Raw genomic sequence first — 16,821 nt, 5'->3', positions numbered from 1 at the left:
ATAATGGAAGTCAGATTTTTTTTACCAAGAGAGAAGGAAGTTACAAATACAATAAGGGTGAAGACTAGAATGAACCCTGTAGTGTTGGAGTAGAGCTAGAGATATTGGAGTAAATTCATGAGTTTTAATATAAATAGACAGAAAGATATATAAATAGATATAGGGGTGTGTGTGTGTGTGTGTGTGTGTGTGTGAATTCCCTAGCTCTGTCTGCTAAAATGACCTAAAAACAGTAACACTCCAGTAGCAATGACCACACCTAGCATCCAGATCTTGGTTCTAAAAATGCATTCTCAAGTAAAAGGAACCAGAGTTCAGTGGAGAAACAGCTGATGAAATAACTGCAATGATTGTGGCAGAAAAAATATCAGAAGAGCCTGAAATGTCTTGCACCCCAAAGAAAGTACTCTCAGAATGACATAGAGATGTCAAAAGGACACAGGAACTGGCTTGAAGGGTATCCCAATGGCTGGAACTGGAGCATTTTCAGCATTAAAACCAATGGTGATAGTAATGGCTTATAATCTATTGGGTAAAATAGAAATCCACAAGTCCATGCTGATGGAAATAAGCAAATAAGAAGGGAGAGGAAAAAACTTCTATACAATATAATCCCAACTAGTAAATGGAAAACAAATGTTTTAATTGGAAAAACTACAATTTGGCAATCATCCTAGTAACAATTTATGCAAGAATCATAAAATAAGCAAGTGAAAGTTTAAGAAACCGGATGTTTACATAGCCTCAAAGTGTCCTCCTACAAAATACTTATTAATTCAAGGGGAAAGAGAATAACTTAACAGTGGAGAAATTATCACCTTAAGCCATCAAAGTTAACATCACCAGCAAAAAGACAAGTCAATATTATGTGCCTTTTAATATGATACACTTGGAAGAATACAATTTCACTTCTATCACATTCCTGCCAAAAAATGTATTACCTGAATCTAATCATGAAGAAACATCAGACAAACCTAAAATGAGGAACTCTGCAAAAAAAAAGAAAGAAAGAAAAGAAAAAGAAGGAAGGGAGGGAGGGAGGGAGGGAAAGGCCTGAACTCAAAAATGTCAAGGTCACTAAAAACAAGGAAGGATTGAGGAAATGTCACAAATTAAAGATTAAAGAGACATAACAACTAAATGCAATTCATAATCCTGACTTTGATTCTAGACCAAAAGTAAGAAATATTTTTTCAAAGAGGAAACTGTTTGACCAAATGACAAATTTTGAATGTGGTCTGTGGATTAGAGGAATTATATCAACGTTAAATTTCTGATTTTGGTGATAATACTGTGGTTATGCAGGAGAGGGTCCTGGTCTTAAAGGAAAACACTTAAGTAGTTAAGGATAATTGAATATCACCTCTGCAACTTACTTCAATTGGTTCAGAAAAAGAGAATGAATGGCAAAACAAATGTAAAATGTTTACAATTGGAGAACTTGGGTGAAGAATAATAAAAGAGTTATCTTTTACTCAGGAGTTTGTTGTACTATATTTGCAACTTTTACATACGTTTGAAATTATTTCAAAATAAAAAGTTAAGAAAATGGCAATAACAGTATTTAATTCTTTGGATTTTGGGTAAAAATACATGAATTAGTATTTGTGGTATGTTTATAACAGAGCTAGACACATAATAAATGCTAGATATATGTTAGCAATGATGGTGATAGACAATGGTGGTGGTGGTGGTGGTGGTGAAGTCCTGAATTTTAAACACACAATTTGTCCAGGCGCAGTGGCTCATACCTGTAATCCCAGAACTTTGGGAGGCCAAGGCAGTCTGATCACCTGAGGTCAGGAGTTCAAGACCAGCCTGGCCAACATGGTGAAACCCTGTCTCTACTAAAAATACAAAAATCAGCTGGGTGTGGTGGCAGGTGCCTGTAATCCCAGCTACTCAGGAGGCTGAGGCATGAGAATCGCTTGAATCCAGGAGGCCAAGGTTGCAGTGAGCAGAGATCACGCCATCGCACTGCAGCCTCAGTCACAAGAGTGAAATTCCATCTCAAAAATAAATAAACAATAAACACACAATTCATCTGAATTGGGATGAGTTGACTCTGGCTCACTTTTCTCCTTTTAGATTTAACAAAGAAATTAAAATAGTATTTACTTGCATTTGACATGCTAACAACAATGTCAATTTGTTTATTGCAATTTAAACACTGTTCATATAATGTTTTATATACTAGTGTCCCCAAGCAAAAGACATGTTAGTAATATTTTTTAAATAATCCAAGATCAAATTTTTAAAAATCCATTTTCACCTTTCATTAATTTAGGCAATATGGTGATAATGAGAATATGCAATACATAAATATATACATATATTAACATATTTAATAAAGGTAAATAATATACAATGCTATTGTATACGGTTACTATACAACACCATATACAATACAATAGCATTGTATATTATTAACCTTTATTAAATATGTATGTTAATATATATTACAATACATAGAATTAAAGACCATGAGAGTTTAAAAGACTTTGGGGATCATCTACTCCAATTCCTTTGAGAGTAACTGTATCCTCTCTCTACAGCAGGGGTCCCAACCCTCAGGGCATGAACTAGTACTGGTCCGTGGCCTGTTAGGAACTAGGCCACACAACAGGAGGTGAGTGGAGAGCAAGTGAGCATTACTGCCTGAGCTCCACCACCTGTCAGATCAGCAGTGGCATTATATTCTCATAGGAGCACAAACCCTATTGTGAACTGTGCATGTGAAGGATCTAGGTTGCATGTTCCTTATGAGACTAATGCCTGATGATCTGAGGTGGAACCATTTCATTCTGAAACCATTAGTGAGCACACCCCTCACCCCGCTGACTCCTTCCATGGAAAAACTATCTTCCATGAAACCAGTCCCTGGTGTCAAAAAGGTTGGGGATCACTGCTCTATAGCATCCCCATCAAATAGTAGTTTCTGATTGACCACCTACAATGACAGGAAACACTCCTTCTCAGAACAGCCAATTGGAAGTCATTCCTGATTGTTAGAAAGTTACTTTTTAACAATGAGTCAAAATCTTTCTCCATGTAATTTCCAGAGGCTGCTACTATACATGTCTTCTGAGGTCACAAATTGATTCCCTCTTCCACATAACATTTCGATAACAAAAACTACTATTCCCTACCCTCCTCAACTAAGTTCTCCCACTGTAAGTTTCCTCTTCTCCAAACTGAATATCCCCCGAGTTTTCAATTATTCCATGTATAATCATGGCTTTCAGTCCTCTCACTATCTTAACCACTCTCCTCAGTTTCTATACTTTGTCCTGTTCAGGGGGATTTTGTTTCTATGAAGGCAGTCTGAGATCACATCAGCTATCTTGCAATCTCATGCATTCATGATTATTCCTTCATTCAGTCAGTATTTATAAGTGCCTGTGATGTGGAAGGCACCATGCTAAGATATTATAAGAGACAAGACCAAGAAGACATAAGCTTTCTCTTAAGGAACATACATGTTAATGGGTGAGAAAAGATGTATGGTAATAAATGCCACAAAACAGACACAAGTACTATGCACATTAAAGGAAGGAAATTATACAATTAACTATAGATTTGCTTTAACATAAGAATATGGGAGAACAAAGCAAAAGTAATGACAATTTCAGCCTAGAACTAATTTGTTTTGGGATAGCATGAGAATTGGTGAAAAGGAGCAGTTTGAGATTTAAACTACACTAAAAGAAAAACTTCTAGATTAGAAGAATGATCACACAAATGCAGAAGACACAAAGAGTTTATACAGTTTTTTAACCCTTGAGAGCTCTGACAACAGGAATAATAATTATTTGTGCAGAGTGATTTACATGCAATTCTTTAAATAGGCAAAAAAAAAAAAAAAAGACTAGACTCAAGCACTTTACATGTATTATCTCACTTAAACCCACAAGTTCAACAAGGTAGGTACTAGTATTACTCCTTTTTTAAAAAAACTTAAATGAAGCTCAGCAAGGTTTGGTGACTTGCCCAAGCTTACCAAGGTGCTAAATAGTGCAGTCAGGCTTCAAACCCAGGCTGTCACCTTCCAGGCCATTCGTTTACAACTTGAGATTATCAGCTACTTAATGCCCAACAAAGCAATCTCTGGCAAATTCCCACCCACGTGTCTAAAACTTCCCTGGTGGCCTACTTGTAAAACCCCTCACTGAACAATCTGTTCATTCTCTGGATTCTAGAACACTTTCTACAGGGCTCTACATTCATCCTTGACATACTGTATCATTGTGAGGTGCCTATATACCAGTATCCCCTGATAAAGTGTTACCACTCCAAGAAAAGGCATTATGTATGTCTTTATCTTTCTTCTTAGTATCTCCAACTCCTAGCTCAGTGTAAGACTCAACAAATGCTGGGAGAATGAATGAGTCCTCTGGCTTAGCTGACATGCTTTGGAGAAAGTCACCTTCTTAACCAAGCACCTCTAATTCTGGATCTAATTAGTTGTAGTGCAGAGCTTTGGTTGTCACAGTTGTGCAACCTAACTCTGTCTTGTATCTCCTAACTCTGAAGTGAGGGAATCCAATAAGCAATGTGAGTATCTGGCTGTTGTCCACCATCCTCTTCAGCAGCCTCATTCATTTTTCAGGGTCTTCACTCACATTTACAACAGTGGCCAGCCAGAGTTACACAGAAACCAGAGGCAAAATAAATGGGAAATGAGATCACCTAATATTTCTTCTTTCCTTCATTGAGTTCCTAAAGTAAAAGAGTTCAGTAAAGTTGCTGATACTTTGGGGTCTTAAATAAAAGAGAGATACAAAGCAAGTGATTTTATACAGTTAGAAAATGATTAAACACACTTTAGTAAAGATGGCAGGCATGTGGATTGAGTTCATATATGGTTATAACTATAAAATAGTGTTAAGCTGAAAAATGCAATTGACATACTGAAGAATGCATGAGAGTCTCTTAACAGCAGAACTCTTAAAGTAGAAGAAAAAATTACTGAGATTAAAGACAGGCTATTTGAACATACACTGTCAGAAGAGCGAAAAGAAAAAAGAATAAAAAGAAATGATGTGGGCTGGGTACAGTGGCTCATGCCTGTAATCCCAGCACTTTGGGAGGTTGAAGTGGGCGGATCAGCAGGTCAGGAGACCGAGACCATCCTGGCCAGTGTGGTGAAACCCAGTCTCTACTAAAAATACAAAAAGTAGGCCAGGCACGGTGGCTCACGCCTGTAATCCCAGCACTTTGGGAGGCCGAGGCGGGCGGATCACGAGGTCAGGAGATCGAGACCATCCTGGCTAACACAGTGAAACCCCATCTCTACTAAAAATACAAAAACATTAGCTGGCCGTGGTGGCGGGTGCCTATAGTCCCAGCTACTCGGGAGACCGAGGCAGGAGAATGGTGTGAACCCGGGAGGCGGAGCTTGCAGTGAGCCGAGATTGTGCCACTGCGCTTCAGCCTGGGCGACAGAGCAAGACTCTGTCTCAAAAAAAAAAAAAAAAAAATACAAAAAGCTGGACGTGGTGGTGCGTGCCTGTAATCCCAGCTACTTAGGAGGCTGAGGCAGGAGAATCGCTTGAACCCGGGAGGCAGAGGTTACAGTGAGCTGAGATCGGGCCACTGCACCCCAGCCTGGCGACAGAGCGAGACTCCGTCAAAAAAAAAAAAGACAAAGAAAAAAAAGACTGTATGTCTACAAATCTAGAAAACAGCCTCAAAAGGGCAAATCTCAGAGTTATTGGCCTTAAAGAGGAGATGGAGAAAGAGATAGAGGTAGAAAGTTTATTCAAAGAAATAATATGAGAACTTCCCAAACCTAGAGAAAGAGATCAATATTCAAGTACAAGAAGGCTATAGAACACCAAGCAGGTTTAACCCAAAGAAGACTACCTCAAGGCACTTAATAATCAAACTCCCAAAGATCAAGGATAAAGAAAGGATCCTAAAAGCAGCAAGAGAGAGGATACAGTTACTCTCAAAGGAATTGGAGTAGATGATCCCCAAAGTCTTTTAAACTCTCATGGTCTTTAATTCTATGTATTGTAATATATATTAACATACATATTTAATAAAGGTTAATAATATACAATGCTATTGTATTGTATATGGTGTTGTATAGTAACTGTATACAATAGCATTGTATATTATTTACCTTTATTAAATGTTAATATTTAATATTAACAGCATATAATGAAGCTCCCATATGTGTGCCAGTAGACTTTTCAGTGGAAACCTTACAGGTCAGGAGATAGTGGCATGACATACTTAAAGTGCCAAGGGGGAAAAAAAATTTACCCTAGAGTAGTATAGCTGGTGAAAATATCCTTCAAGCATGAAGGAGAAATAGTTTCCTAGACAAATAAAAGTCAACACCAGACCTTTTCTACAAGAAATGCTAGAGGGAGCTCTTCGATCTGAAAGAAAAGAACATTAATCAGCAATAAAAAATAATCTAAAGGAGGCTGGGCGCAGTGGCTCACACCAGCACTTTGGGAGATTGAGATGGGCGGATCACAAGGTCAGGAGTTCAAGACCAGCATGGCCAATATAGTGAAACCCCGTCTCTACTAAAAATACAAAAATTAGCCGGGCATAGTGGTGGCCGCCTATAGTCCCAGCTACTCAGGAGGCTGAGGCAGGAGAATTGCCTGAACCCGGGAGGCAGAGGTTGCAGTTAGCCAAGATGGCACCACTGCACTCCAGCCTGGTGACAGAGCGAGACTCCATCTAAAAAAAAAAAAAAAAAAAAAAACAGTCATCTAAAGGTACAAAACTCACTAGTAATAGTAAGCACACAGAAAAACATAGAACATTATAACACTATAATTGTGGTATGTAAACTACTCTTATATAGAAAGATTAAATGATAAACCAATCAAAAATAACTTCAAGACATAGTACAACAGAAGTAAAGAGAAACAACAAAAAGTTAAAAAGCAGAAGGATAAAGTGTAGAGTTTTTATTAGTTTTCTTTTTGCATGTTTATGCAATCTTTGTTGTCATCAGTTTAAAATAATGAGTTAAAAGACAGTATTTGCAAGCCTCATGGTAACCTCAAGTCAAAAACATACAACAGATACACACAAAGCAAGAAATTAAATCATGCCACAAGAGAAAATCACCTTCACTAAAAGACAAGAAGGAAGGTAAAAAGGAAGAGAAGACCACAAAACAACCAGAAAACAAATAACAAAATGGCAGAAGTCCTTACTTATTGATAACATTGAATATAAACAGACTAAATTCTCCAATCAAAAGACATAGACTGGCTGAATGGATTAAAAAGCCAGACCCAGTGAATCTATTTCCTACAAGAAACACACTTCACCTATAAAGATACACATAGACCGAAAATAAAGGGATGGAAAAAGATATTCCATGCCAATGAAAACCAAAAAAGGACAAGAGTAGCTATACTAATATCAGACAAGATAGATTTCAAGACAAAAACTGTAAGAAGAGACAAAGAAGATCATTGTATAATAATACAAGGGTCAATTCTTCAAGAGGCTATAACAACTATAAATAAATATGTACCCAGTGTTGAAGCACCCAGATATATAAATTAAACATTAGAGCGAAAGAGAGATACCTCAATACAATAATAACTGGAGACTTCAACACCCCACTTTCAGCACTGGACAGATCATCCAGACAGAAAATAAACAAAGAAACATTTAACTTAATCTGCAATATAGAACAAATGGACCTAATAGATATTTACAGAACATTTCATCCAACTGCTGTAGAATACATATTCTCCTCATCACATGGATCATTCTCAAGAATAGAATACATGTTAGGTCACAAAACAAGTCTTAAAACATTAAAAAGGCCAGGTGCAGTGGCTCACGCCTGTAATCCCAACCCTTTGGGAGGCTGAAGTGGGCAGATCACCTGAGGTCAGGAGTTCGAGATCAGCCTGGCAAACATAGCAAAACCCCGTCTCTACTGAAAATGTAAAAATTAGCTGGGCATGGTGGTGCACACCTGTAATCCCAGCTACTCGGGAGGCTGAGGCAGGAAAATCGCTTGAACCCAGGAGGTGGAGGTTGCAGTGAGCCGAGATCTTGCCACTGCACTCCAGACTGGGAGACAGAGCAAGACCCTGTCTCAAAAAAAAAAAAAAAAAAAAAAAAAATGGAAATTAAGCAATGGAAATTAAACACGGAAATTAAGCAATATGCTCCTGAATGACCAAGAGGTCAATGAAGAAATTAAGGAAATTGAGACATTTCGTGAAACAAATGGTAATGGAAACACAACATACCAAAAGCTATGAGATACAGTGAGAGCAGTACTAAGATGGAAACTTATGGCTATAAGTGCCTACATCAAAAAAAGAGGAAAAACTTCAAATACGTAACCTAATAACACATCTTAAAGAATTAGAAAAGCAAGAGCAAACCAAACCCAAAGTTAGTAGAAGAGGCCAGCAATTTGAGAGGCTGAGGCTGGCAGATTGCTTGAGCCCAGGAATTTGAGACCAGCCTGGGCAACATTGCAAAACCCCATCCTTATAAAAAATACAAAAATTAGCTGGGCGTGGTGGTGCACACCTGTAGTCCCAGCTACTCGGGAATCTGAAGTAGGAGGATCACTTGGGCACCAGGAGGTTAAGGCTATGGTGAGCTATAATCATGCACCTGCGCTTTGGCCTGCATGACAGAGCAAGACTCTGTTTAAAAGAAAAAACTTAGTAGAAGAAAATAAATAATAAAGATTAGAGCAGAAATAAATGAAATTGAAATGAGGAAAACAATACAAAAGGTCACTGAAACAAACAGTTGGTTTTTTTAAAAGATACACACAATTGACAAACCTTTAGTCAGACTAAGAAAAAGAGAGAAGACCCAAATAAATAAAATCAGAGGCAGCTGGACAAGGTGGCTCATGCCTATAATCCTAGCACTTTGGGAGGGTGAGGTAGGCACTTGAGCTCAGGAGTTTGAGACCAGCCTGGGCAACATGGTGAAACCCCATCTCTACCAAAAATATAAAAAATTAGCCAGGTGTGGTGGTGCATGCCTGTGGTCTCAGCTACTTGGGAGGCTGAGGTGGGAGGATTGTTTGAGCCAGGGGAGGCAGAGGTTGCAGTGAGCCAAGATTGCACCACTGCACTCCAGCCTGGGTGACAGACCATATCTCTAAAAAATAAAATAAAATTAGAGATGAAAAAGGAGACATTACAACTGATGCCACAGAAATTCAAAGGATCATTTGTGGCTACTATGAGCAACTATATGCCAATAAATTGGAAAATCTAGAGGAAATGGATAAATTCCTAGACATATATAACCTACCAAGATTGAACCATGAAGAAATTTGAAACCTAGACAGACCAATAACAAGTAACAAGATCAAAGTTGCAATAAAATGCTACTGATTTTTGTATGTTGATTTTGTATCCTGCAACTTTACTGTATCCTAAAGTTCTTTTCCTCCCCATAAAGAAAAGCCCAGGACCTTGCAATGGCTCACACTTGTAATCCCACCACTTTGGAATGCCGAGATAGGTGGATCACAAGGTCAGGAGATCGAGACCATCTTGACTAACATGGTGAAACTCCGTATCTACTAAAAATACAAAAAATTAGCCGGGCATTGTGGCGGGTGCCTGTAGTCCCAACTACTTGGGAGACTGAGGCAGGAGAATGGCGTGAACCCAGGAGGTGGAGCTTGAAGTGAGCAGAGATTGCGCCACTGCACTCCAGGCTGGGTGACACTGCGAGACTCCGTCTCAAAAAAAAAAGAAAAAAGAAAAGAAAAGAAAAGCCCAGGACCTGATGGCTGAATTCTACCAAACATTTAAGGAAGCATTAATACTAATCCTGCTCAAACTGTTCCCAAAAATAGAGGAGGAGAGAATACTTCCGAACTCACTCTATGAGGCCAGCATTACTCTGATACCAAAACTAGACAAAGACACATCAAAGAAAGAAAACTACAGGCCAATATCTCTAATGAATATTGATGCAAAAATCGTCAACAAAATACTAGTAAAGCAAATTCAACAATACATTAAAACAGTCATTCATCATGACCTAGTGGGATTTATCCCAGGGATGCAAGGATGGTTCAACATGTGTGAATCAATCAATGTGATAAATTGTATCAACAGAATGAAGAACAAAAACCATATAATCATTTCAATTAATGCTGGAAAAGCACTTGGTAAAATTCATCATCCCTTCATGATAAAAATCCTCAAAAAATTGGGCATAGAAGGAACATATCCCAACATAATAAAAGCCAAATGTGACTGGGCATGGTGGCTCATGTCTGTAATCTCAGCACTTTGGGTGACTGAGGGGGCGGATCACTTGAGGCCAGGAGTTTGAGACAAGCCTGGCCAACCCGGCAAAACCTTGTCTCTACTAAAATACAAAAAATTAGCTGGCATGGTGGTGCATGCCTGTAGTCCCAGCTGCTTGGGAAGCTGAAGCATGAGAATTGCTTGAACCTGGGAGGCAGAGGTTACTGTGAGCCAAGATGGCACCACTGCACTCCAGCCCGAACAACAGAGCAAGACTCTGTCTCAAAAAAAAAAAAAAAAAAAAAAAGTCATATACGATAGACCCACAGCTAGTATCGTATTGAATGGGGAAAAACTGAAAGCCTTTCCTGTAAGATCTAGAAAAAGGATGGCCACTTTCACCACTGTTATTCAAGACAGTACTGGAAGTCCTAGCTACAGCAATCAGATAACATAAAGAAATAAAGGACATCCACCTTTGCAGGGACATGGATGAAGCTGGAAACCATCATTCTAAGCAAACTACCACAAGGACAGAAAACCAAACACTGCATGTTTTCACTCATAGGTGGGAGTTGAACAATGAGAACACATGGACACGGGGCGGGGGGAACATCACACACCTGTCCGTGGGGGGTCGGGGGCTGGGGGAGGGATAACATTAGGAGAAATACCTAATGTGAATGACGAGTTGGAGGGCGCAGCAAACAAACCTGGCATATGCATACCTATGTAACAAACCTGCACGTTGTGCATATGTACCCTAGAACATAAAGTATAATAATAATAATAATAAAGCAAGAAATAAAGGACATCTAAACTGGAAAAGATGACAAATTATCCTTGTTTACAAATGATGTGATCTTATATTTGGAAAAACCTAAAGACTCCGCCAAAACACTGTTAGAACTTTAGAATTTATCAGTAAACTATTATTTACAGATAAACAAATTCAGTAAAGTTGCAGGATACAAAATCAACATACAAAAGTCAGCAGCATTTCTATATGCCAAAAGTGAACAATTTGAAAAGGAAATCAAAAAAGTAACCCATTTACAATACCCACAAATCAACTTAAACACCTAAGAATTAACCAAAGATGTGAAAGATCTCTACAAAGAAAACTATAAAACATTTGTGAAAGAAATTTAAAAGGACACCAAAAAATGGAAAAATATTTCATGTTCATGGACTGGAAGAATCAATATTGTTAAACTGTCTATATTACCCAAAGCAATCTATAGATTCAATGAAATTCCTGTTAAAATAGCAATGACATTCTTCACAGAAATAGAAAAAAAAAATCTTAAAATTTATATGGAACCACAAAAGACCCAGAATAGCCAAAGTTATCCTGAACAAAAAGAACAAAACTGGAAGAATCACATTACCTGACTTCAAATTATACTACAGAGCTATAGTAACCAAAACTGCATGGTACTGGCATAAAAACAGATACATAGACCCATGAAACAGAATAGAGAATCCAGAAACAAATCCATACAGCTATAGTAAACTCATTTTCCACAAAGGTGCCAGGGACATACACTGGAGAAAGGACAGTCTCTTCAATAAATGATACTGGGAAAACAATAACCATATGCAGAATAATGAAATTAGACCCCTATCACTCATCACATAGAAAAACCAAATCAGCCTGTAATCCCAGCACTTTTGGAGGCTGAGGTGGGTGGATCACAAGGCCAGGAGTTCGAGACCAGCCTGACTAACATGCTGAAACCCCGTCTCTACTAAAAATACAAAAAAAAAAATTAGCTGGGCGTGGTGGCACATGCCTGTAATCCCAGCTACTCAGGAGGCTGAGGAAGGAGAATCGCTTGAACCTGGAAGGCAGCAGTTGCAGTGAGCAGAGATTGAGCCACGGCACTCACTGCACTCCAGCCTGGGCGACAGATGGAGACTCCACCTCAAAGGAAAAAAAAAAAAAAAAGAAAAAAGAAAAATCAAATAAAAACGGAATAATGTCTTAAATGTAAGTCTTCAAACTACAAACTACTACAAGAAAACTTGGGAAAACTCTCCAGGACATTGTTCTGGGCAAAAATTTCTTGAGTAATGCCCCACCAGCACAGCCAACCAAAGCAAAAATGAATAAATGGGGTCACATCAAGTTTAAAAGCTTCTGCACAGCAAAGGAAACAGTCAACAAAGTGAAAAGACAACCCACAGAATGGGAGAAAATATTTGCAAACTACCCATCTGACAAGGGATTAATAACCGGAATATATAAGGAATGGTAAATAACTATCAGAACAAATCTAATAATCCAATTTTTAAGTGGCAAAAGATCTGAATAGACATTTCTCAAAAGAAGACATACAAATAGCAAACATGAAAAGGTGCTCAACATCATTGATCATCAGAGAAATGCAAATCAAAACTACAATGAGATATCATCTCACTCCAGTAAAAATGGCTTTTATCCAAAATCCAGGCAATAATAAATGCTGGCAAGGATGTGGAGAAAGGGAACTCTCACACATTGTTGGTGAGAATATTAATTAGTACAACTACTATGAAGAACAGTTTGGAGGTGCCTCAAAAAACTAAAAATAGAGCAACCATACAATCCAGCAATCCCACTGCTAGATATATAACCAAAAGAAAGGAAATCAGTATATCGAAGAGTTATCTGCATTCCCATGTTTGTTGCGGTACTGTTCACAATAGCCAAGATTTGGAAGCAACCTGAGTGTTCATCAACAAATACTTATATACAATGGAGTATTATTTAGGCATAAAAAAGAATGAGATCCTGTTATGTGCAACAACATAGATGGAACCGAAGGTCATCATATTAAGTGAAATAAGCCAGGCACAGAAAGACAAATTTCACGTGTTTTCACTTATCTGTGGGATCTAAAAATCAAAACAATTGAATTCATGGAGATAGAGAGTAGGCTGGGCACAGTGGCTCACACCTGTAATCCCAGCACTTTGGGAGGCTGAGGCAGCCAGATCACCTGAGGTCAGGAGTTCAAGACCAGTATGGCCAACATGGTAAAACCCCATCTCTACTAAAAATACAAAAATTAGCCAGGTATGGTGGCAGGTGCCCGTTAGCCCAGCTACTTGGGAGGCTAAGGCAGGAGAATCGCTTGAACCCAGAAGGCAGAGGTTGCAGTGAGCCGAGATCATGCCACTGCACTCCAGCTTCCAGCCTGGGTAACAAAAGCAAGACTCAATTTCCAAAAAAAAAAAAAAAAAAAAAAACAGAAAAAAGAGTAGAAGGATGGTGGTTACCAGAGCTGGCAAGGGTAGTGGGAGAGGGTTGGGGGTGTGGGGAAAACTGGGGATCGTTAATGGATACAAAAAGTAGAAAGAATGAATAAGACCTAGTATTTGATAGCACAACAGGATGACTATAGTCAATAATAATTTAATTGTACATTTTTAAATCATTATAATTGGATTGTTTATAAAAACAAAGGATACATGCTCGAGGGGATGGATACCCCATTTACCATTATGTGATTATTAAACATGTTGCATCTCTATATCAAAGTATCTCATGTACCCCATAAATATATATACCTATGTGCCCACAAAAATTAAAAATTAAAATTAAAATGAAGTAGTCACAAGTCATAGAATCAAGGAGTAGAATGGTGGTTTCCAGGGACTGGAGGCCAGGGGAAAATCAGGAGTTACTAATCAACAGGCATAAAGACTCAGTTAAGCAAGACGCATAAGCTCTAAAGATCTGCTATACGGCATCGCATCTATCAACAATATATATCAACAATGATGTATTATACACTTAAAATTTTATTAAAAAGATAGGCCCAGGTGCAGTGGCACATGCCTGTAATCCTGGCACTTTGGGAGGCCGAGGCAGGCAGATCACCTGAGGACAGGAGTTCAAGGCCAGCCTGGCCAACATGGTAAAACCCTGTCTCTACTAAAAATACAAAAACTAGCTGGGTGTGGTGGCCAGCTACTCCAGAGGCTGGGGCAGGAGAATCCCTTGAACCCGGGAGGCAGAGGTTGCAATGAGCGGAGATCACACCACTGTACTCCAGCCTGGGCAACAAGTAAGACAATGTCTCAAAAAAAAAAGAAAAAATTTTTTTGTTCAGAGGACAGATCTCATGTTACATATTCTTTCCACAATAATTGTTTTAAAGTCCAAAAAATTGGACGTAAATGTTCATTATTATGGGATTGTTTAAATTACTTACATTCTGTCCACACAGATCAATATTATGCAACTGTTAATGATGACCTAGTTTTATATGTATTGGTTTGAAAGACATTAATTATAAATTATATAGCAAAAATGCAACCAATAGAGGATTGGTCCATTTAAAATGTATGTATGTTCATCTAAATGAAAATCTGTTTACAATGGTTTTCTATGTTTATGCATTTCTCTATTACCTAAATTTCTTACAATGAGCATATATTTTTTTGAGAAAAAACAATACCAATGTTTTTGAAAAATACAAATGTAAACTTTAAGAACTTCACAAACCACATACCACCAATATATTTAAAATTGTCTGCATTATGATACATTTTAGTCATATGTTCTTCAGATTATAAATTTCTATAAGATTTATATGTTGTTCTTATTAAAATTTACATTAATTCATTTTCCTTAAGCTTTAAGGAATTTTTTTGCTATCAATATCAATTTTACAACTTCCTAGACTTTGTTCTGGAATTTAAATAAGTGTAAATACTTAATCGCTCAGCCAAATACCAAACACTTCAATCCACAGGCTCTGTGCCTTTGGAACAGATGATTATGAAAATAAATGGTGCTGCAGAGTTCACATTTACTAGAAGTGTCAAAAAATAAAGATGGATTACAAAAGCTCTAAAAAATGTGTGGCTCGTAGTGTATGATGGTTTTCAAAAGGGATGAGTGTATTTGCATGTGTGTTAGGTTTGTGTGTAAATACACATCCCTGTATCTTTCCTAAGTATATGTGAGAATTCCTGTTTATGCTCATGGTGTGTACTTTCTCATAGGTAATAAAATCTGTTATGCATATGCTTATCTGTACCTCCAAGGCAAGCCACAATTTGCTTTCATGTTATGTTCAGGAAACCAGCCTCAACTTGTCTGAAAAGGGTTTCAGTGTTGGGCCTGCTCCACTCTGGCCACCTGCCGTGGAGATGGGCTATTTTTGGCAAAGGTGCAGAGTAGAAGGGCAACGCAGGCCGCCGCCCAGGAAGTCAGTCGACCAGGGCGCGCGAGGCACTTCAGCACCACGGACACAGGCAAGCCTGATCCAAGTCCTTTCTCGCGGAGGAAGATCGCTCCTCGGGAGCTGCCCCCAGCCCTCTGGACCCTGGGCGTTACTATCTCCGCGCCCTTGATCGTCACTCGGCCGCGAGCTTTCCGCCTCGCTCCTCGCGGAGCCGGGAGAAAACCTGGCCCGAGATGGAAATCCGCGCTGAGCCCTCATACGCCGCAACACGACTTCCTGCCGGTCCACGCGACCCTTTTTCCCTCTCCTCCTCTCAAATGAGGCCAAATGGGTGCACGTGGCGTAGAAATTCTACAGCGCCCAGAGCACCGTCAGGAAAGATTCGCCTTTTCCTCCCCGTGGCTGCTGGAGGCTGAGCTGACTTGCCCTGAGCCTCCTCCGCCACTCTCGGCCGTGACCAGGCCCTTCCTCCACTAACCCTTGCCCTCGTCTTCCCTTGGGAAAATATTTCTACAAACTGTCGATGTACCACGAAAATCTCAGCGCCCATAGACTGGCGTTCAAGAGTCATGGACATGAGACAAGAGAGTAATGGAAAATACACATTCTTGACCATATTTCTAAAATCATCCAGCCTTTTTTAAAACTTGTATTTGAAATTGATTCCATGACGCCACAGGGACTCACCCCTTGCTTGGGTGGGCTACTGGGCGAGAGGAAAGCAACAGCCCCTGGCTTTCATCATGGACGCTGCAGAAGGGCCCAGACACGCGACAGCGGAAAGAAACGGGAAACCGGGCCGTAGCCGATGCTGGCCCTGCCGTCCCCGTGTCCCGGTTCTCCAGGAGGTGAGCGCAGAGAAATGCGGGCCCCGCGGCCTTTCAGGCGTCGTGCAGAGCACCCCGAGGTCTGCAAAGCGGGCGGGGCGCGTCGCCTCCAACCCGGCCCTTACCCAAAAAGACTGTTCTGCCCCTTAGGTGTGGCAGCTAAACGCGGGTGTGTGGAGTTCGGGGTCCGCTCTCATTCCCCTGTGGGGCGGCCGGGCAGGCAGGGTCAAGGTCCCAGTCCGCCGCCGCCGACCGGCTCCCGGGGCCCGGTTACCTGCGTGTCGCGGCGAGGAAGGTGTCCCCAGAGGCGACTGAGGCGGGCGTGCACTCGCCTGAGAAAATCAAGGCGGGCGCTGCCCGGACGGGTGCGGAGAGAGAGGGGCGCCGCCGGCGCAGACTCTGCGCCTGCGCTCTCCGCCGCCACCACCCCCTCCCCGCCCCACAACCTGACTCGCGCCGGAGTCGGAGACTGCCGGGGGCGCCGAGGGTTGTGACTGAACTGAAGGACTTCCTCTACCCGCGAGGTGGGAGGGTCAAAGTACGGGAAAGCGCCTGCCCGGGCCCCTCTAGCTTACGCCCTTG

The 16,821-nt window shown here is 40.2% G+C and overlaps 1 protein-coding gene across 3 annotated transcripts in view; it reads right to left on the bottom strand.

The window, feature by feature from the left end:
* The window catches only part of SLC35G2 (solute carrier family 35 member G2), a 37,136-nt gene extending 20,518 nt beyond the window's left edge, over positions 1-16,618 (bottom strand). The window contains exon 1 of one of the 3 annotated variants that reach the window (XM_015132055.3): positions 16,100-16,618. The gene's annotated coding sequence lies outside the window, so the exon portion shown is untranslated. 3 annotated transcript variants of the gene reach the window in all.
* Positions 16,619-16,821: the final 203 nt, after the last annotated feature.

The sequence above is a fragment of the Macaca mulatta genome, chromosome 2, assembly GCF_049350105.2.
Source record: "Macaca mulatta isolate MMU2019108-1 chromosome 2, T2T-MMU8v2.0, whole genome shotgun sequence".
NCBI lineage: Eukaryota > Metazoa > Chordata > Mammalia > Primates > Cercopithecidae > Macaca > Macaca mulatta.
Note: the sequence above shows the minus strand (reverse complement) of the source record. Positions and strands in the feature narration are given on the sequence as shown.